The sequence below is a fragment of the Bos grunniens genome, chromosome X, assembly GCF_055505025.1.
Source record: "Bos grunniens cultivar Pamir isolate PY7600 chromosome X, Bosgru_T2T1.0, whole genome shotgun sequence".
Taxonomy (NCBI): domain Eukaryota; kingdom Metazoa; phylum Chordata; class Mammalia; order Artiodactyla; family Bovidae; genus Bos; species Bos grunniens.
Genome location: NC_141194.1, coordinates 61,342,568 through 61,365,366, shown reverse-complemented (window position 1 = coordinate 61,365,366; position 22,799 = coordinate 61,342,568). Strand labels below are relative to the sequence as shown.

At 48.9% G+C, this 22,799-nt stretch overlaps 1 protein-coding gene across 4 annotated transcripts in view; it reads right to left on the bottom strand.

Moving 5' to 3' along the window:
* STARD8 (StAR related lipid transfer domain containing 8) overlaps positions 1-22,799 on the bottom strand; it is an 82,093-nt gene that overhangs the window by 27,023 nt on the left and 32,271 nt on the right. Inside the window, exon 1 of one of the 4 annotated variants that reach the window (XM_086388471.1) lies at positions 6,269-6,429. The exons of 2 other annotated variants lie outside the window; for them this stretch is intronic. The gene's annotated coding sequence lies outside the window, so the exon portion shown is untranslated. Of the gene's footprint in view, positions 1-6,268; positions 6,430-22,799 lie in introns of those variants that run through there. One more of the 4 variants, XM_086388472.1, reaches the window with a different exon arrangement.

The following is a 22,799-nucleotide window of genomic DNA, read 5'->3' as shown; positions in this document are numbered from 1 at the left end:
GTGGGCGTGGCTCAGACTCATTTCCAGCTTTGATGCTCCTTAAAATATCCCTTTCCTACACCCCCCACCAGCTCAAGAGACAAAAGCAAGTGGCAGAAAAGCAGGCTATATGGTCAGCCCCCACACAGTACAATGCAGTCAGCCCATCCCAGTGAGCACCTCCTCTCCTCAGGCTTGCCCTCAGATGTGGGGACACCAAGAAGAAGGCCATACCCTCCCAAGGGCACCACAGTCATGGGAGTTAGCTGGACCAGAATGACAAACAAATCAGAGAGAATTGTATGAGGTGTTTGGACCCAGGACTCCTGGGGTTCAGAATCAACCTGCTGGAGTCACCATGAAAAAGTAATGGAGAAGTCTGGAAAAGTTGAGGGTACAAATAAACGGAGGTGAGTAAGGGGCTCCCCAGAGCCACAAATGGTAGAATGTGCAAAGGCCAGTAATGAGGCTGGGAAGTACTGGTCCCAGGTCCCCTGAGGAACATTTGGAGGACCTGAGGCTGTTTGGCCTGGGGAAAACACAGAGGGACTCGGGTTCTATCCTTAGACATCCACAGATCAGAGAGAACAGATAGGGTCTAGGCGGTCCCAGGGGGCAGAGCTGGGACCCAGGGGTAAAAGCCAAAGGGAGACAGAGATCAGCTCAACATTGGGGGAAAGAAAAAAAAAAAAAAAAACTTTGGAGATTCCATGGATGTAAGCCACTGCCTTGAAACACTGTGCTCCCGCTTATTGAAAATGGGTGACAGGAACTGCTCGAATACTTGGAGCGAAAAACCCGAGCTACTGAAGGAGAGTTAGACCCAGTGCCCTCTAAAGGCCTTTCTTTCCTGAGCTCTGTCTGCTTCCTACCTCTAGTGTATTGCGGGAGAAGCATAAAGGTGACCAGAACTGGTTAGGCCCTTGGCCGGTTCCCACAGAGACCTGGGATCTCAGGAGCACTGCGGGCTGGTACTACACAGGGAGGGAGCAGGTCACTCATTAACTTGCGGCTGAATGGGTCGAGGGTGGCCACCTGGGGCAGACACAAGCATGAGGAGGGGCAAGAGAGCAAACTGCACAAAAGTCCACGCTCAAGGAAAACCCAAGCTGTGGTAGTTCAAGGCCCTGCCAACCCTAACTGACCAGCCAGCCGAGAATATTTAGTGACTAGGCATGGTACAATTTGAAACCAGTTCACCTTTGCCTTGTGGATAAGGAAACGTTCTTGACTGGGAACGCAGAGTCTCATGGCTAGAAGGAAGCCTGGGAGACCACCAAGTCTATGTCATCTACCCAAGCTAGGCCCAGGGAAAGCATATTGTCTTTTCTGAAGTCACTCATGGAGAGGTAGCTAGAGAGAGGCACAACCAGAAGCCAGGTTTCCTGACCCTATCGCAGGCCCATGGGGTTCACTAAATGTTGGTTCCTTCTTGTCTCACTGAAACTGCAGAAAACTTGTGGTCTAGAGCAGTGGTGCCCAACTTTTTTGGCACCAGGGACTGGTTATGTGGAAGACAATTTTTCCACGGATGGGCGGGGGGGAGGGTTGGGGTTGGTTTCAGGACGATTCACGTGCATTACATTTATTGTGCACTTTATTGCCATTATTATTACATTGTGATATATAATGAAATAATTATATGACTCACAATAACACAGAATCAGTGACAGCCCTGAGATTGTTTTCCTGCAACTAGACAGGCCCATCTGGGGGTGATGGGAGAGTGATGGGGAGCAGCTGTAAAAGACAGATGAAGCTTTGCTCGCTCACCCACCACTCACCTCCTGCTGTGTGGCCCGGTTACTAATAGACCACAGACTGCTCCTGATCTGTGGCCTAAAGGTTGGGAACCCCTGGTCTAGAGCTATCTATATTGGACGTGTGTCCTAGCTTGATCCTTCCCAATTCCCACTGCTTGTCAAGATACAGGCTCTCTGAGGAATGCCTCCTCCTCCACTATGGAGGCCTCAGGTCTTATGTCCCAGTCTGGTGTGAAGGGACCCACAACTGGACTGAAAACAGACACACACAGCCCCACCCCACCCCCCAGTAATGGCGAACCCTTTGAGTGGGCATTTCTTGCTCTTTTAGACTTTCAAATTGAGATCAGGGATTCAACTGCTCCTTGAAACACCCCCACCCCCTATGACTCTGACGCCTAAAAAACCAAACAAACAAACAAAAACCTTACCCCATTGTCCATCTGAATTTCTATTAATTCAACTCCCTGCCTGTCTCTATAATACCACCCAAGATGCGTATGCATCCTTCAAGCAACGTGAATGACTACTTCTGTTTCCCCAAGTGAAAACACAGGGGCAGAAGCTTAATTGGCCCCAGAAGTTCTCATGCCTGAATGTTCATTAATGTCCCCTTGGGGGACGGTAAGGGCTTAAAATGGGGTCCCTTTAAGGCCTGGGGTGGACAAAGAGTTAGTTAATGGCCATCCCTAGAGGTGACTTTCCAAGGTGGTTATTATGTGGCTCAATCATTAACCACACAGTGGCAGGACCCTGGGTTTGCTCAAAAGGAGCCACTCCTTTCCCAAGGACAGCCCAAGAGCAGGAGGCTCTGGGGTAGCAAGGCCTGGATGAGGGAAACTCTCCCTCAGCTACACAAGGGGGTGGAGGAGGGCTGGCCCGGATACGGAGGAAGTCAGCACACCCTTACTGGGGTGGGAGGGAAAAGCGAGACAGTGAGGGTTTTTATCATGAATGAGAGAGGAAGCTCCAAGCTGGGTCATGGTGATTAGATGACAAGCTGGGAAAGACGCTCATCCTGAATGCATCCTGTTTTGCTCTGAACTGGAACTGGCCTTGGGGGCCAGGGGCAGGGGAAGGCCAGGAGGTGAGAAGCCTCCCAGGAATTCTCCCAGGCCTGCGACCTCAAGCTCCCGGGTGGCCCTGAAACTAGGGAGGCCAGCAAGAAAGTCAGAACTCTCATTTACCCCTACAGAACTAAGGCATGCACATACTTTTCACAAGATTCCTCCACAAGTCAACCTTGGGAGCCCAAGCCCCAGAGCTGAAACCTCAGAGACAGTGGCAGGCACTTTAAAACAAGGGGGCTAGGGCTCCATAATCCCTCCAACTCAGACCATTCGTAGGCCTCTCTTTCAAGGTTCAGCTCAAATGTCACTGCCTCTGTCAGTCATCTTCCCATCGGTCAAAATTCACTGTTGCCCAGGTCAGTCTTCCCAGGGCAAAACATCCTCAACAACGGGAAATATGAACTGCTAGAGTATTTGATGATATTAAGGAACTGTTTTCAGGTGAGATAGTGGTGCAGTATCTATCATTTGAGTCTCTATCATTCATACCGGAGAAGGCAATGGCACCCCACTCCAGTACTCTTGCCTGGAAAATCCCATGGACAGAGGAGCCTGGTGGGCTGCAGTCCATGGGGTCGCTAAGAGTCAGACATGACTGAGTGACTTCACTTTCACTTTTCACTTTCATGTATTGGAGAAGGAAATGGCAACCCACTCCAGTGTTCTTGCCTGGAGAGTCCTAGGGACGGGGGAGCCTTGTGGGCTGCCGTCTATGGGGTCGCACAGAGTCGGACATGACTGAAGCGACTTAGCAGCAGCAGCAATAGCAGCATTCATACATATAATATGTAATATGACTATTTATAGACAAATTGATAAGGTGTCTGGGATTCATGTCAAAATAACAAGAGAGTGAAGTATAAATAGGGAAGGATTGGCCATGTGTGGCTAATGGGACTTTACTCCATCGATCATCTCTACTTTTATGTATGTTTGAAATTCTTCATAATAATTTTTTAAAGCCCTCACCAAGGTAAAGGCTTGGTGTGTCATGTATCCATGCCACTAACTCCCATCTACTAGATGGCAGATTTCCAGAAGGTGGGGGTTACACTCTGTGTCCTTCACAAGAACTAGTACCAGAACTTAATGACTAATAATTTATACAGCACTTGGTAATTTACCGAGCTCTTAGCCATGGACCTTCTCATTTAATCTGCTGAAGTGGATAAAGCAGGGAGAAACCAAGAAAAGAGATCGAATGGAACAGCAGAGCCTGAGTTAGAACCTCCATGTGTCCTGCTCCCAGTCCCCTGTTCTTTGCCTGACACCACGCTAGACTCCTGAGGAACTTTACCTTCAGTTCTGCAGCTCCAGCAAGGTCGGGGTAAACAGGGACAGCAACAGTGGGGTGTGCAAATTCCAAAGTGGAAGGCTGGGCAGGAGGAGGCTCAACACACACAGCACTTCAGATTGGTGACAAGGACCCAGACTGGGGCCTCCTGTCCAGTGACTCAAATTTACTAGGACCTGTTCCCCCTTAATACACACACATAAACCAAGGCCCCAAGTCACAGATGAATAAAGCTGCAATAAACACTTGACACCAATAACTATGTGCCCAGCCCTGTGCTCAACTCCTCTGTTAACAGTTGCAGGGTGGAGGAGTTCACATATTCCATCCTAAAGCCCTTGCATCTTTCACATCCCCTCTTTACTTTATCTGATAACAGCCTCCCAAAGGCCATGACGCTGGATCCTACCCAAACTGGGAGCCCAGGAAAAAAGTTATCTTTAATCTATTCAAGCCAGAGACAACTCCTTCTTCTAGTGAGAGACCCCATGGCTCACCTTCCCCAAGAAGGTAGGGCACACCCTGCCTTTGTTAAACCTGTCACCTGCTGAACCTTGACATCTGCCACAGCATCCCCATTATAGACTCCCTCTCCTCCTTTTGGGACTTTCTGGCTTTTAAGGCACAGAAATTCCAAATCTCAAATCCAGAACATAGTTGGACAAAGGTCAAATCCTGAAAATGAGGACCAGCCCAGAATGTCTAGCAATATGGTAGCTGTAGCCTTTGGGTGAGAGCCCCCCACTCCCCAAAATCATCATTCCCATCACACTCTTCTGGGTTAATCCATCAACCACTCAGAAAGCACCTGCAGATGCCATCTCCTCTACTTCTCTACACTCTTGTTTTGCCTCCTCTCATCCCCAGATAAGAATTATCTTTTATTCCAGGAAGATGAAAGTGAAGGGGAAATTCACAGAGCAGTAAGACAGATGATGGGTGGGGACATCAACCCCTAGAGTGGGGGCAGGAACAGATCCACAGTAGGAGTCAGGGTTTGAAAATAGCCCTTGGTATGATTCATCACCGTCTCCTGCAGGGACCCCCGACATCGGTGCTCTGAGTGAGATGGAGACAAGCCAGGGCCCTCCAGCCCAACCTCTGGGGCCCAGGGCTCAGGGTTGGCCCCACTACTCTCCACCTTCAGTCTGGCTGCTGTCTTGGTTGCCTTTCCCAGTACCACTAGTTTTCCAGCTGGCTTAGCTGCATAATAACGACAATGCTCTCCATCTGCATAGCTCCTGTCACCCCAAGCATCTCAGAAACAACACTTTACCTGCCAGCTTAAGAGCCTGGACCCACGCAGCAAGTCACCAGATGTCAGGGTGGAAGAGACTGGCCCCTTATATACTGAAATCCAGCCCACTAACCAAGGTGCAGTTGAAAACACTGGCCCACAGAAGTAGCATGACTCGCCTAAGGTCACATGAATTAGTGGCTGAACTTTGGTTTTCTGAGTTGTAAATCAGTACTTTAAAAAGTCTTGGGAGAACAGAAATGGAGGAGAGAACCTCATACTATCTAAATGGGGAAATCCCCAAAGCTTCCACTAACTGGCTCACAGGTTCTCTAATCTAAAACCATCTTGGACTTCATGGGGTAAAGCAGCCCTGAAAGACGCGACTTATCCAAAGAATTTCGCTTGATCCCCGCCGCTGTCTTAATATCAGGAAAGTCCGGGCGTTTCTCAGAAGGGAAGGCAGTGACCTGAGGGGAAAGCCCAGGCCGCCCAACCAGGGGCTTCCTGGAAATGTGCTCAACAGAAGAGGAAGGAGAATAGAGGAAAAGCGGCGTGACTCGACCACAGAGCCCAAGCCCCGCCACCCCGCTCAGTTTCAGCCCGCCTCCGAAGCCCCAGAGCCGCGGCTCTGGGCTCCAATCAGGCCCGGGGGTAATGCGCGGACAGCTGCCTTCCACCACCCGACTCGCGGGGCTTTCTCGGGAGAATCGCGGACGGCGGCTCCGGGAGTCCCCCAATTTTGGCGACTCGGGCCTCAAATCCCGGGGACGCAAGTGGTTCGGCTCGCTCCCCTTGCGCCTCCTGTGGACGCCGCGCAGCCGAAACGCTAAGAGCGGGGCTGGAGCGCGCTGGAGAGGCGAGGCGAGGGAGCCCGGGCGCCTCGCCGGCCCCGACCTCCTCCGGCCGTCGCCCTAACTCCCACCTGAAGACCGCGTCCGTCGCTGTGGGTTCGAGTCCCGACGCAGCTACCAGCGGGCGGGAGGCACGCGCGGAGCCTGGGGTCGGGCGGGGGTAACGGGGCCAGCCAGAGGAGCAGCTGCTGCGGCCCCTTAGCTGGTGTCAACCCGGAGCCACTCTCGGCGCAGGTGGGGACGGAGCAGCGGCGAGTCGGGCGGCGGGGACGCCCCGCCCACCTATGGGACCTTCAACCAATGAGGGCGCAGTCCGGCCCACCGAACTCCCCAGAAAGCGGCCCAAATTGTGGTGGGTGGGGCTCTGCCTTCAAGTTCTTCCAATCCCTGGGCCTCTGCCTCTACCTCCGGTCACACCGCTGAGGGGGGGGGGGGCGGCATTGGGGGAAGGTACAAACTCAGGGCCAGCAACTAAGGGTGAACAAGCGGGGTTACTGGCGAGCAAACTAGTATCTATTGAGCTCTGTGTCTGGCACTCGTGTCGGGGATTTAAATACTTAGACTATGAACTCGGGAAGGTTCAGTTGCTTGCTGAGGATAATTTACCAGGAGTTCGGAAGACACAACTTTAGTGAGATCCCTGATTAGTTGGGTCAACTAAAAGAACATTAGGTATTTGAGAAGCAAGTTGCCATTCCCATCTTGTTCAGGCCTCAGCATTCTGCAACTCCCCCACGATTCCCAGCTCTCTGCCCCGTGTCCAAACTCTGTGCAGAGAAATGTAGGGAAAATTTGGGGTATCTGCATTAATCATGTTAAAAATCCCTCATAGCTCAGTTGGTGAAGAATCTGCCTGCAATGCAGGAGACCCCTGTTCGATTCCTGGGTCGGGAAGATCTGCTGGAGAAGGGATAAGCTACCCACTCCAGTATTCTTAGGCTTCCCTTGTGGCTCAGCCGATAAAGAATCCTCCCAGAATGAGGGAGACCTGGGTTTGATCCCTGGGTTGATCCCTGGTTCATTAATCATGAAATGAGAAGGCTCCTAAAAGTTGTGACAAGTACCACCAGAAAGCCTGTTTAAATTCAGTAAGAAACAGAGTGTAAAGTTTTGATTTCTCTCTTGCCTTTCCTCACAAGGGTCCAATACAATTTCACACTTTCATTTCATTGTTGAATCAGGGACTCCTATTAATCAAGGATGGGAGTACCCAAGACCCCATGCCATTCAATCATTATCCTCCACATTTACAAAATAGAACCTAAGAAGAAATGACTCACTCAAGTTTTCCCAGCAAATCCATGGCAGGAATAATACCTGCACACTAGTCATTTTCTCCTAATAGATGGGAGATTTCATACCTAACAAATGGGAGAAATGAAGCTGAAGTTCATAGAAAGCAAGGACTGCATCCAACTTGTTGCCCAGAGTACACAACACAGAGAAGAGCAAAAATTAATGTTTTTAACGCTGCAACTTTCTTAAAGTAGTCTGAGGCAATGGCAGAGCTAGACCTAGCCCCAGGTGCCCCCCTTTTGCCTGGCCTTCAGTACGCTAGGCCAAATTGGAATTCTTCTACCTTCCTTCCCTGCCAGCCTTGATGAGAATGAGGGGAAAAATGGTGAAGCAAGGTGTGTACACGTCTGTTCCTCTCAATGACAAGACTGCACACAGCTGGCACTTTGTTCAAGATGAGCAATGTCCTCTTGGGTCTTGGGTATGGATGAAGCCTGAATCCTAGAACTAACTCCTGGAAACAAAATCCAACCCAGAGTCAGAAATCTTTATCATGGGTGGGAAGGGAGATGACCTTCTTCCTGACACTGGGTTGCTATATTTGTAAGCATCCCTAAGGCTCTGAGTTGGAGCCAAACTTACCATGTTTCTGGAAAAGGCTAGAGGGATATAAGAATGTGGGTCCTGCAGTGGTCCTATAGGTTCCCTAATGATGAAAGTGAAAGAGGAAAGTGAAAAAGTTGGCTTAAAACTCAACATTCAGAAAACTAAGATCATGGCATCTGGTCCCATCACTTCATGGCAAATAGATGGGGAAACAGTGGAAACAATGAGAGACTTTATTTTTTGGCCTCCAAAATCACTGCAGATGGTGACTGCAGCCATGAAATTAAAAGATGCTTGCTCCTTGGAAGAAAAGTTATGACTAACCTAGACAGCTTATTAAAAAGCAGAGACATTACTTTGCCAACAAAGGTCCATCTAGTCAGAGCTATGGTTTTCCCAGTAGTCATGTGTGGATGTGAGAGTTGGACTATAAAGAAAGCTGAACACCAAAGAATTGATGCTTTTGAACTGTGGTGTTGGAGAAGACCCTGGAGAGTCCCTTGGACAGCAAGAAGATCCAACCAGTCCATCCTCAAGGAAATCAGTCCTGAATATTCATTGAAAGGACTGATGTTGAAGCTGAAAGTCCAATACTTTGGCCACCTGATGCAAAGAGCTGACTCATTTGAAAAGACCCTGATGCTGAGAAGGCTTGAAGGTGGGGGGAGAAGGGGACAACAGAGGATGAGATGGTTGGATTGCGTCATCGACTCAATGGATATGAGTTTCAGTAAACTTCGGGAGTTGGTGATGGACAGGGAGGCCTGGAGTGCTGTAGTCCATGGGGTTGCAAAGAGTTGGACACAAGTGAGCAACTGAACTGAACTGAACTGTACTGAAGGTCTTGACTAGAGACAAGTCTAGTCAAGGCTATGGTTTTTCCTGTGGTCACGTATGGATGTGAGAGTTGGACTGTGAAGAAGGCTGAGTGCCGAAGAATTGATGCTTTTGAACTGTGGTGTTGGAGAAGACTCTTGAGAGTCCCTTGGACTGCAAGGAGATCCAACCAGTCCATTCTGAAGGAGATCAGCCCTGGGATTTCTTTGGAAGGAATGATGCTAAAGCTGAAACTCCAGTACTTTGGCCCCCTCATGCGAAGAGTTGACTCATTGGAAAAGACTCTGATGCTGGGAGGGACTGGGGGCAAGAGGAGAAGGGGACGACAGAGGATGAAATGGCTGGATGGCATCACTGACTCGATGGACGTGAGTCTGAGTGAACTCCAGGAGTTGGTGATGGACAGGGAGGCCTAGCGTGCTGCGATTCATGGGGTTGCAAAGAGTTGGACACGACTGAGCGACTGATCTCATCTGATCTGTACTGAAGGTCAGGAAACCATATCAGAACAGATTCCATCTGCCACATGACACCAAGCACAGTGCCTACAGTAGCTTCTCAATGTTTGCTAATGGGTGAATGAATGTTAAAAGATACTCAAGGGACAACCATGAATAAATACATGAAAAAATAAATCAAATGAATGATGAGCAAAAAACTCAAGTTACCTTTTGGTAGATAAATTTAAGTGAATCAGATACGATGGGTTCTGAGACACCCAATTCTTTAAAAAAAAAAAAAAAAAAAGGTTATCAAACCAGAAAACTACAAAAGGGAAAACTACAGGAAGTGAAAAACTACAAAAGGAGCAATTGCTATAAATAATTAGAACAAGAGCTTCACAATGCCTATCATAGACTAGGTACTCAATAAAAACATCTGGTCATGAGTGAACACAATAGTCAGCAAAAGCTACAGTCCTAATATTTGCGATGAGCACTGTGACATTCTGAAATGGCCCAAGCAGATGTCTAGGCTATTTCTGTGGGTCTTTTTTTTTTAAAAAATCTCTTTCCCTTATCCCAAGAGCTTCAGAAAAGCCAGGAGAGCTCAGTTTCTTCAGAAAAACAAAGATAACTCATCTCCTTCAAACACCAGCATCCCTTGCTCCCCAAGATCTCCAACCTAAGCCAGAGTCTTGCATGAACAGATATTTAGCAACGGTTCCTGGAAGATGAGAACATGGTACCTTTTCACAGGTCCCTTTCTGGGCAGCATCTTGAATGACTCTGGAGATAATGGGAACCTCCAGATTCTTGCCATCCCTTTTCCTATAACCCCGCCCCGAATTTCCTGTGTGTCCTATAGTGTTGCTGCTGCCCCACATGCCAGCTGAACCATCAGGCAGAGAAGTGTAGTCTTCATGAGGGTAGGCTGAGGGCAGGTGACTAAGTCTCAGGGTGCATGCATGTGTTTCTATGCCTGAGGCATGTGGCTGCCCTCATTCTATCACTACCATAGCCCACTGTGTCATACAAAAGGCAGGACAGTGGATTCTGGAGTCAGACAGCCTGGGTACAGAAGTGCAACTCTGCTAGGTACACTAGCTGTGTACCTTGGGCAAATTTACTTTCCAGCTTTCTGTGCCTCAGTCTCCTTATCTGAAACGTATGGACGATAATCACATCCTGACCTTATATTGCTGCTAAGCAGATCCACTAGACTAAATTACCTAGAACAGTGACTGGCACCTAGAATGTGCTTCTAAGTGTCAGATATGATGATAGAGGCACTGAGCAATGGTGGAGTGAGTCCTGGATCAGGAAGTAGGAAAGTTAAGTGCTAGTCTCCATGGCTTTCTGTCTGTGTCACCCAGGAAAAGTCATTGTGCCACTCCAACCATCAGTTTCATCTGTAAAATGAGGGGAGAGCACAATCTCTAGTGGGCAAAGTTGAGACAATGGATATGAGTACTATAAAGGGTGACAGGATGGCACTGAAGGTGTTGTAAAGCTAAGCTTTTGCCAAAGCCAATCAACCCTTTCCTTCTAGGCAGTGGTAGAGAGAAACTCCATATGCTGTTACCCTGAGTCTTACTCTGAGACACTTGGGTCTCAATAAGTGCCTATCTGAGAAATTAACAACAGTCCCTACACCCATCCCTGTCCAGATGGGAATTCCTCGGGCTACTGCCGTCAGACGCATAGTCCCACTCCAGAATGGTCCAGGGTAACATCAGGAAATAACCCAAAAGACTCTTCCACTACTCTCTCCCATGCAGCTAAAGAGCAGCAGCAAATAATTCCAGGGAACTCAGTAGGGAAGAATATATGGGGAGGAGGAGCTGTGAGGGAAAAATAAATTAGACCAGCCCCACCCAGCACATGGACGCGACTGAGCGACTTCACTTTCACTTTTCACTTTCATGCATTGGAGAAGGAAACTGCAACCCACTCCAGTGTTCTTGCCTGGAGAATCCCAGGGACGGGGGAGCCTGATGGACTGCCGTCTATGGGGTCGCACAGAGTCAGACACGACTAAAGCGACTTAGCAGCAGCAGCAGCAGCACCCAGCACATGACCATGGGTGCCCTGACACATGCACTCACACTTGCACACACATTCAAACAGGCCTCATGGAAAGCCCACCAGTCAGGCCTGGGAGGGTAAAGGCCTGCTTCCTGGAGGTTTAGGGTGCCCCCAGCCTCATGAAAGGGGACTTCTGATCAGGTTGCCACAATGTGGGATTGTTACAGCTTGTTAAAAAATTCCTGAGAAACCATGGCCACGTCAGGGGGATTCACACTCAGAGGGGCAGCTGGAGTAGGGCCAGATGTAGGGAGGCGGGAATGTAGTGGGGGGAGTGGCTTCCAAAGGTGAGGGGCACACCTCACTGAGCACTGCCAAGTAGAGGTGGGGGACAGAGAGCTATGTCCTGGGATGAGCACAAAGACCCCCTGTCAGCCCACAACCCAGGGGACCAGCATGGCTGTGCTCACCCCGCATGCCAGAGCACCGTGCAAGGGGGGCTCTGTGCTAGGCTGGGACCTCTGGGCTGGCTGCAAGGGCAGCTTGAGCATTGGCTGAGCCAAGCACAGGCTAGGGGAGTTTCAAGGGTCACTTGCCTTCTCTGAGCTAGGATACAGAGGCAATCATTACCTCCCGCCTGCCTTCTGCAGCCATCAAGAGGAGAGTGTTGGGGCAGCTCATGACTGCCTCCGGACACTTGGACTAGGCAACTGGAGGCAGAAAACCCAGGCCCACTTAGTCCCTGTCCTCAGCTCTTCCCCAGACATCCAAGAGCCTGCCCCATCCCACCCCTCAACACCTCCAAACACCAGATAAAAGTGTCAGCTTGAAGGCCTGCAGCATGCACACAACAGACCTAGCAATGGATCCCTTTCACATCCAGGCTGTGACTCTGGTCTGGCTTTATAGGACTGTCTCAAAGGAGCTAGAGGTTTTCTGCTGCAAGCCCCCCATCCCTGGCCCACAATACCACCCCCGTCCCCACGCTCAGTTCCCTTGGGGAGGTCTGCCTGCCTTGAGTCAAAAAAAAAATAGGTGGGTTCACACTGGGTACACACTCCCAGAGCAGGATGTCCACCCCCAGCCCCCACGGCCCACGCCATTCCTGTCCTTCAGAGGAAGGGCACAGTGTGCTGAAGGGAAATAAGCAAAAGCAAGCCCACTTCCAGCTAGAGACTGTCACCTTGCCCTGCACCTTCCCCATGCACACAAACAAGCAGCTGAGGTCAGAGGAACCTCCCTCTACCTTTCCCAACAGCCACCTCTGTCCAATCTAGCTTCAGTCCTCAAACTTGCTCCTTCCTGTCTAGGCTGTTTCCTCATCTGAAAAAACAGGACTGGGTCCTGGTTTCTATGGTCCCTTCTTTCCAGATTATTCTCTACTCCTGTGAATCTCTCTGTATGTTCCCATGGGAGTAGGACTCCCAGAAAATTACATGCATGGATCTTCTGTAAAGGAAGGGATGGTGGGGTATGAGGGTCCTTTGAGGGTGGGGATTAGCAGGGGGCCAGGCAAGAAAGAGCAAATGAAAGAGTGAAAAAGGAAGAGGGGGGTGAGATGAAATTCAGAGAAAGGGAGGGGCTGAGGCCAAGCTGGCCCAGAGGACTGGAGACTCGTCCTCTGCCTCCAGTGCTGTCCTCAGCTCATCTTGCAGCAGTGGACACCCAGAGCCTCTGAACTAAGCTCAAGATCCTGCCCCCTTGCCAGGACCCTTCCACATGTCCCTCCCGGGAAACAGCTCCAAAGACAAACTCTGGGAGTGTGAGGAGGAGATGAAGGAGGAGGGGTTCTTCTTTTCCACCCACAGTCCCCACCATCAGCCCACCACAGCCTGACCTCATGCTGCAGCCCAGAAAGTTGGAGGGCTGCTCGGATGAGGGAGTGAAAAGGGACAGAGAGTAGCTTTTACAGTTCCTGCCCACAGCCTGGCCCAGATCAACCCCGTGATTATGGGTCTCTGGGGTTTGGTAATCTCAACTCAGGCAGACAGTACCAGACGTGTGGCCACCTATCCACCCTGTCTCCTTCCCTTGAAGGATAGCCCTCAGAGGTCCCAGGATGGCATCGGAGAGGGCATGGGATGTGTGATGTGGCTCCAAGGTCACTCAGCAATGGCTTGGATTTTTGGCTTGGAACTCCTGTTTCATCTCAGTGTGCCCTTAAGCAATCACAGCTCTCCCCCTTCCCTGGTATCCCTACACACACACATATTCTAATTCGACCCTGAGCCAGGGCCAGGGCTCCCCTACACATACACAACAACCTGTCAGTCAACATGGTGGGCATCCAGGCACTCTTAGGGGCTTGGGTAGGGAACAGGGTAGATAGGCCCAACAAGGGTCCCTGCATTCCTGGAACTACCACGCCAGTGCAGAAGGCAACAGCATCCCTAGATGGAGAATGCTCAACCCAGGCAGGCAGGCAGCCAGGTGAGGTCCCAAAGGACAGGGAGAGAAGAAAAGACAGCAAGGTTGGACATTTGATGTGTCTGAATCAAGCAGCCCCCCAAGAAACACCAGGAAAGCTTCTCCTGGGTCCCATTCCCACCAAGACTCCTGGATCAGGGGACAGGACACTGCAACTCTGGCTTCTACCCGGCTTCTACCACAAGGATACTGTGTGACTAGGCTGAGAATCTTGCCCTCTCTGGTCTTCAGTGCCCACGTAATAAGATGGTCTGATCTGAGGATCTCCACAGCCCCCATCCTTCAATGCATTCACACATTCCATGACAAATCTAAACCTGGTTTGCTATTCCTTATGTGGCATTTGAGTGGGAGCAAGGGGGAAATTACCAGGGGAAAAGAACGGGCAGAACCTGAAAGGTTTTTTTTCCGTGCTCAAAGAAATATATATTTTTTTCTGTTTTAAAAAAGACAAAGTGCCAGGCACTCTTGGAGACTTTCTGGAGTGGAAAGAGACCATGGGGATGGAGCTTTTAGGCTTTTCTAGCTGACTAAAAAGGTGCTGCCAGGGTGGCTGAGCTGTGTCACACAACTATGGGACAGAGTGGGGGAGGAAAGTGCTCTTGGAGTGATGGAGAGTGTAGGGAGCTATGGGTTCAGTAGTAAGACATGGAGACAAAACATGGGATAGGATGGACAGATATATGAATGAAGGGGTAAAAATACATATAGTGGGACAGGAAGACATCAGGAGGGTCCAAATGCCATGCCAGAGACAGCGACAAAGTGCTAGAGGAATAGGGAGCCGGGAACATACTATTTATTAAAACTGCCTACTACGTGTTAATAACCATCAGTTCAGTTCAGTTGGTCAGTCACGTCCGACTCTTTGTGACCCCATGAATCGCAGCACACCAGGCCTCCCTGTCTATCATCAACTCCTGGAGTTCACCCAAACTGATGTCCATCGAGTTTGGGTGATGCCATCCAGCCATCTCATCCTCTGTCGTCCCCTTCTCCTCCTACCCCCAATCCCTCCCAGCATCAGGGTCTTTTCCAATGAGTCAACTCTTCGCATGAGGTGGCCAAAGTACTAGAGTTTCAGCTTCACCATCAGTCCTTCCAATGAACCGATCTCCAGGACCGATCTCCTTTAGAATGGACTGGTTAGATCTCCTTGCAGTCCAAGGGACTCTCAAGAGTCTTCTCCAACACCACAGTTCAAAAGCATCAATTCTTCAGTGCTCAGCTTTCTTCACAGTCCAACTCTCACATCCATACATGACCACTGGAAAAACCATAGCCTTGACTAGATGCATCTTTGTTGGCAAAATAATGTCTCTGCTTTTGAATATGCTATCTAGGGTGGTCATAACTTTCCTTCCAAGGAGTAAGCATCTTTTAATTTCACGGCTGCGATCACCATCTGCAGTGATTTTGGAGCCCCCAAAAATAAAGTCTGACACTGTTTCCACTGTTTCCCCATGTATTTCCCAAGAAGTGATGGGACGGGATGCCATGATCTTAATTTTCTGAATGTTGAGCTTTAAGCCAACTTTTTCACTCTCCTCTTTCGCTTTCATCAACAGGCTTTTTAGTTCCTCTTCACTTTCTGCCATAAGGATGGTGTCATCTGCATATCTGAGGTTATTGATATTTCTCCCGGCAATCTTGATTCCAGCTTGTGCTTCATCCAGCCTGGCATTTCACATGATGTACTCTACATATAAGTTAAAAGAGCAGGGTGACAATATACAGCCTTGACGTACTCCTTTTCCTATTTGGAACCAGTCTGTTGTTCCATATCCAGTTCTAACTGTTGCTTCCTGACCTGCATACAGGTTTCTCAAGAGGCAGGTCAGGTGGTCTGGTATTCCCATCTCTTTCAGAATTTTCCACAGTTAATAATCATAGTAGACAGTTTTTGCTCTTTCTGAGAGTAGGATGCCCGCCCAAGGAGAGGTGGAGAGGGACAAAGCCAGACGGACTATAGGGATCAAAGTATGGTATACCCAGGGACAGAGCGAGAGATGGCTAGGAATTATAAGCAAGCGGACTGCAGGGGTGAAAGCTCTGAAACGGGGGTGGTGGGGGGAGTGGGCTGCCAGTCAGGCGCGGGGTTGAGATGGGACAGACGAGATGGGAGGCGGCGAGGAGAATGGGAGTGCAGAGCCTGCGGCAGTGCAGCCGAGCCCTGACCTCCGCAGGGTCCGCTCGGCTCTGATCACCTGGTTTCCAGCTCTGCGGGTCCCAGCGGGTGCCCTTCACATCCCGCGGCGTCCCACTCCGGAGCTTCAGGATCCGCAAGTTCCGCCCCCAGCCCAGAGCCTGGGCCATGAGTTCGCGGCGGCACTTGCGCCTCCGGTGGCTGCCGGGGACTCAGCGCGCGGTTGGCAGCACCGAGGGTGGGAGGAGCCAAGCGAGCTCCCGTCCCCACCTTGAGCAGAAACTCCCACTTCGCGATCTTACACCAACTTTAAGTCATTTGGCTTCACTGTGCTGCCTCACCAACCGGCCATGTTGTAGTCCCCCTCTGGCCTTCTCCACCGGACCCCCTATTTGAGAAGTGTCTCACCACCACCATTTCTTCCACTCCAGTTTGAGACAGTGACGGTCTTCTTTGTCAGCAAATCAGCCCCTCAGCCTCCTGTCTACCCCAGATCTCTCAGACCATGTGGCATGACGGAAGACCTTGTGCAACAGCCAGATGGTCAAGGAAACAATGGTTCCCGCCTTCTTGGCTGACTGACTGACTCACTCCTCAGCCTACTCTACTCCCACACTTCTCACCACCCCTGTTTTCTGTCTGACAAGAGCAACTGGACCCTGGGTTCCAAAAGGTACCCCTTGAAACTCTCCTAGTGCCAAGAATACCTTGGACCTTATGAGCAGGCTGCTGCTGCTGCTGCTAAGTAGCTTCAGTCGTGTCCGACTCTGTGCGACCCCATAGACGGCCTCCTACCAGGCTCCCCCGTCCCTGGGATTCTCCAGGCAAGAACACTGGAGTGGGTTGCCATTTCCTTCCCTAATGCATGAAAGTGAAAAGTGAAAGCGAAGTCGCTCAGTCGTGTCTGACTCTTAACGACCTCATGGACTGCAGCCTACCAGGCTCCTCCATCCATGGGATTTTCTAGGCAAGAGTACTGGAGTGGGGTGCCATTGCCTTCTCCGCTTATGAGCAGGCGCATTCCTTAAAGACTGTTTTGTGTTACAGTCTCAAAACTGAGATCCACGAATACAAATGACTTGGCCATCACTTAAGAAAGGGACGATATGTTGCAGGACAGTTATGAGAATCTAAAGGGGCTAATCATTGTACCTGGCATAGAATACAGTCTCCATAAAAAAAAAAAAATTGCTTTTATCCTCAAAGATATCAGCACTGGGCATCTACCACCAAAAAGAGCCTGGACCCAGGACCCTAAGTTATATAACCCATTCCCTTACCTTTAACTTCCACCTAAACAAGCAAACTTACACTACCTGACTGAGGATTGTGGGCAGTCCTATCAGCCTTTGTTTACAATGGATGAAAGGCAGTAAGATGCCAACTCACAGACCTGGCCATTTCTATTCCACTTCTGGTGGTATCTAGTAAGGGGGTGGAGATTTTACCTTAACTGCAGCATAACCTGGGCCATTTTTCCTCTCTGAGCTTCAGTTTCCTCATCTGTAACATGGGGATAATAGTTCCAACATGAAGATAATAATTCCAACATAAGGACATGGTGATAATAAGGATAGGATATAGAGTTGAAGTTCACAGCCCCTCCCTCTACTGTCTCTTTTCTTTGTGCCACAAGATGAGAGCTTAGCAAACCCATTTGTGAGGGGAAGGCTGGGAAAAGGAAGAGGTTTGTGAATTGATTTGTGCTTATTTGTCTGAAATTTGCACCCATTTTTCACAGTATCAGTGGCAGAGTTGGAAGGATTGAAAGATTAACATGATGATCGCCATGTCATTTGCCCTTTGCCAGGACAGAGCTGGCACAACAGTAGGTGTTCACAAATATTTATTGAATGAATATATTCTTCACATGGGGAAGAGAACTTGCCCAAGGTCACACAGTGAATTCATTTCAGAATTGAAACATCTCCTGTCTACTTCCATTCTGCCTGTGGAGTTCTTGTTTATCCCTTGTATGATCACAAATCAGTAAGGAGCCCACTTTTCTCTCCCAGCACCCACTGGCCTATTAGGAATCCCCGTTCTGGAAAAACAGCCATCAGGAGGGCCCCATCTGTGGCTAGCTTGGTGCTGCCAAGCCTTTGACTTCTGAGTTTCTGGAGCCCCTATACAGAGCCTGCCACAAAGGCAAGGTCCCTTCTGAGGAAAAGGAGGCCTTGTTCAGCTTGTTCAGCTTCATCCAAGGACAGGAGTTTCCCTTTTGCTCACTGGTGGGGTTGGCGTGCAGGCAATAGTCCCTTGCAGCAGCAGCCTAGAAGGAAGGATGGCAGCAGTCATTTCCTACCCTGCTAAGGCATCTCTCTCCCTGGCCAGTCCTTCCCCTATTTCCTGAGTTCCATTGCTTGGGCTCTGGCCAGAACAGTAATATGAAAGGGCTTCAAAATTTAATTTGAATCACAGGACCTAGGAACTAGAAAGGATCCCCAGAGATCATTTATTCCCATCTCCATCCCATTGCAGGAATGCCCTCTGTTAATAAATAGGAAGGGGCATCTGACTTAACCTCTTACAGCTTCAGCTTCCTGTCAAAGCTTCAACTTCTTGTCTCAACAAATGGACAGGATGACACCTACTTGACAGTGTTGTTGTGGGAGGAAATGTGAGAATGAATTTAATAAAAGCTAATGCGGGGCATCCCTGGGTTGCTCAGTGGTGAAGAGTCCACCTACCAATGCAGGAGGCATGGCTTCGATCCCTGGTCCAGGAGGATCCCACATGCAGGGAAGCAATGAACCCCATGTGCCACAACTATTGAGCCTGTGCTCTAGAGTCTGGATGACTAGAGAAAAGCCTGCACAACAGTGAAGACCCATCACAACCAAAAATAAATAAGTAAATAAAATTTAAAATAAATAAATAAAAGCTAATATGTATTAAGCACTAACTATAGGATTGGCCAAAAAGTTCTTTTTTCTGTAACATCTTATGAATAGACCCTAATGAACTTTTTGGCCAGCCTGATATATGCCTGGCATTGTTCTAAGTACTTTTTGCGTATGAATCTATTTTCTTACCACAACCAATAAAGCATTTAATTATCATCATCATCCCATTTTATAGATGAGGAGAGTGAGGGCCAACAAAGATATTATAACTTGCTATGTTCACACAACTAAAAAGTGATGATGGCAGAATTTGAACCCTGAACCTCAGTTTTCACCCATGTGACATGGAAATCACCCTTACCCCAGAGAATAATCCACTGTAAAAGTTCCATGAGCTCACTTTTGTTTGGTTGGAACTTTTGTACCCAAGAACCCATAAGGCTGAGGGGGAAGAATGTGTAGAACCCCCAGGGGCTGAAGTTGTAACTTCGTATCCAAGCAGGGAATGTCTTTAAAATACCTGCTCTTCAACATCTTCTTGAATTTTCCAGTTAATTCCGGTGTGCATCCATATTGTTTTCATATAAAAATGGTGCTTTAATCCTTTAAGCCTTTGAGGAAAGTTGACACTCCAGGAAGATGAGCCACATTGGTCTGTGCATCCATACGCCTCTAAGCCCCTGCCTTAGACCCCAGGGGTACCAAACACCAGGCACATGGAAGGCCCTCAGTCACTGAGAATAGACAGTAACATTTATGAAGCACTTGTTACGTGAGTCAAAGTTATAAACACTTTCCATGTACGATCACACTTGAAGCATCACGAAAGCTCTGTGAGGAGGTCAAATTATTATCATTGCCCTCATTTTTGGTGGGAAAATTGCAGCACAGAGAGATTAAGTAATTTGCCCAAGGCTGCACAGTTGGGAAGTGACCACTGGGCTTTAAACCCAGACAAATCTTTCAGCTTTGGTTAGTAATCACTATATACACTGCCTCTCCAGCCACGACAGAGCCTTTTGCCCATGCATTGCCACAACTTCAAACCAGGAAAATTGAATTGGCAGATGCAGACCTTATTCAAATGAGATGAGAAGTTCCTTGAGGGCAGAGACGTAGTGTCTTCTCCCCACCACCCAGCCAGGAGCTGGTTCTCCACTCATCTGTGGCGACTGACTGTTTCCTGGCTCCAGCAATTTCTTGGACCCAGCACCTGTTGGGCTGGTGAAAGAGCACTAGCATTTCACACAGGAGTCCTCTGCCAACCTCCATAGCAAAGATCCAGATTCACAAAGGGCTATCCATCACCTACAGGGACAAGTCCACACATCTAAGTTTGGCATTCATAGTTCCACACAAGCTCACCCAGCCAAAGCAGCTGGCACTCCCAGAACACACTAAACTTCATTAACTATCCTAATGTGTTACATGTGTTCTTCTCTCAACACAAACACACACAACGCTTATCCTTATTTCCTTCACTCATTTCACATTTACAGGGTGCTTTCAGTGTACCTGGCACTACTCTAAGCTCTTTGTACATTTTAACTCATACAGTCATCACACAAACCCTGTAGGTATTATTATTATCCCATTTTACAGATGAGGAAACTGAGGCATAAAGAGGTCAAGGTATTTGCCCTATCTCCTTCACTGGGCAAAGTCCCACAGACCCTGTAGCCCCTCTTATGAATAGAATAAGCCATTCCCTTTCCAGTCACTCCTTCAGCTCAGTTTCATCAGCAATAATTCTATATTGAATTATCTGTATGCCTTCCTTGTCCAATAAGAATTTGGATCCTCTGAGGCCTGGGACTGTGTTTTATTATTTATGGCATATACATTGATCAGGAAGGAGCTTGGCACAGACTAGGTATTTAGGGAACATTTGTTCAAGGGCTGAATGAATGACTCAGAAGCAGCCTTGCCCAAACTCACTGATGGAAGAAAGATTTGGGGTCTTCTCTCCCCAACATTACTAGGGTAGAGGAACATCAAGATGGCTTGGTGACCAAATATGAAATGCAGCTACCTTTGGTGAGAGGAGAAGACAGAGAAGGCCTCTGCATCCCTTCCTGCCCTTTGCGTGGTTAACTCAAACCTGGCACCCTGACCACAGAGCCATTTGAGCTGATGGGGCATCTACATCTAGCAAGCCATGAAAGCTGGCAGCTCTGGGTTCTGCTCCAGAGAATTGACCTCACTGGTTTCTGTGGTTCCCTCCCAAGGTCTCCACAACTGTCTGCAATTCAGAGGTTCATATGGAAAAGAGCTTAAATGTCATTCCCCCAGGGAGTTGGGGTTTGCTGCTTTAAGGCTCAAATGTTATGCTTCAGTCAACTTGCTCTATTCTTTCCATACTGGCCAAATGCACTCTGTAGACAAGTAGAGGGCAGTTTGGGCACAACTCTGGCCTCAAGTCCTGGTTCCATCATTCAGTAGCTGTGTAACTTTTGGCGAGTTGCTGAACCCCAGTTACTTCATCTAGAAAATGGAAACAATATTTTCCTGCCCCAGAAACCTCTAGATAATGGACCTGAGAGCACTTTTAAATGGAAAATGACCAGATTCAGAATTGTGGTGGAGTACTTCTTGGATCAGTGTTCTGCCTCCAACTGAAGGCAGAAAGGTGAAAGATGGAGACTGTCTTTCCTGTCTCCTCTTGGCTGTGTCTGACTATAGCCCAATCATTAGCCTTTTCTGGGCCTTAGTAAAATAGAAGGGATCATTCCTAGGTCCTGGAAGACTAGTCTTATAAGAGTTACTGGATGGGCTGCAACAGTGTATAAGTTGCACAGATTTTATCAGCTCCAGAGAAGAGGACCCTAAGAACTGCAACCGTCAGAGCAGCCTAGACTTTGAACATCAGCATCAATGCTACTTAGATGACATGTCATATCACTTTTCTGAGCTTCAGTTTCATCACTATTAAAGGGAGATGGTAAACACCTACTTGGACATCAAGGAGATCAAACCAGTCAATCCTAAAGAAAATCAGTCCTGAATATTCACTGAAAGGACTGAGGCTGAAACTGAAGCTCCAATACTTTGGCCACCTGATGTGACTCATTGGTAAAGACCCTGATGCTGGGAAAGATTGAAGGCAGGAGGAGAAGGGGACAACAGAGGATGAGATGGCTGGATGGCATCACCAACTCGATGGACACAAGTTTGAGCAAGCTCTGGGAGTTGGTGATGGACAGCAGGCCTGGCGTGCTGCAGTCCATGGGGTCACAAAGAGTCGGACACAACTGAGCTACTGAACTGAACTCAACTCAACTCCTACTTCCCCAAACTGTCATGTGACCCAAATAATATATCATCAATAAGATAAGCTTGTCAGTGGCAAACCCATCCCTTAGCCCTTCACCTGCCTCGCTGCTTCCTTCCTGTCCTTCCTTCCTTGTCAGCCTGTATCACACAGGCTGATCAGTTTAGTGTCCACTAATTCTTTCTGCTTTATGTGGGAAGTAGTCATAGCACCTACCCACAGTCGCACCCACTCCCACTCCCCAACTTTAGCACACACAATTTTACCCCAATGGAACTTGCAGAAGCCCTCCTCCTCTCTCCATTACCTGGCAAGATGCAGTACCACCAAACAGGAACAAGGACCCTGCAGTCTGGCTCAGGAGTCCAGGACTCAGTCCATTTAAGCAGCTGGCCTTGCCATGAATGGCTTTTGTGTCAGGGAAAGAGTTTGCAGTTTGGCGGGGATGGGGAAGTCAGTCATCTACATCCTCACCTTTGTGTGACTAGCCAGGAGGACTGGCAAGTCATGGCAGTAAGCAGACTCTGTTTGCATCCATCACTAGGTGTGTTCCTTTAGGATTCCAGGTCAGTGCATGAGAGAGCACCCAATGGGCCAGGGTCTCAACCGAAGCCCAGCATGGAGTTGGTGTGCCCTCAGAGAGCATCTGCTCCACCCCCCCATTATACAGATGGAGGTCCTAGGCCCATCCAGGGAGGGGCAAGAAACCCAGGGCCCTGTACCCAGGCTTTGCCCTTCAGTATTCGCTCTTGCCTTGCCCTGTCC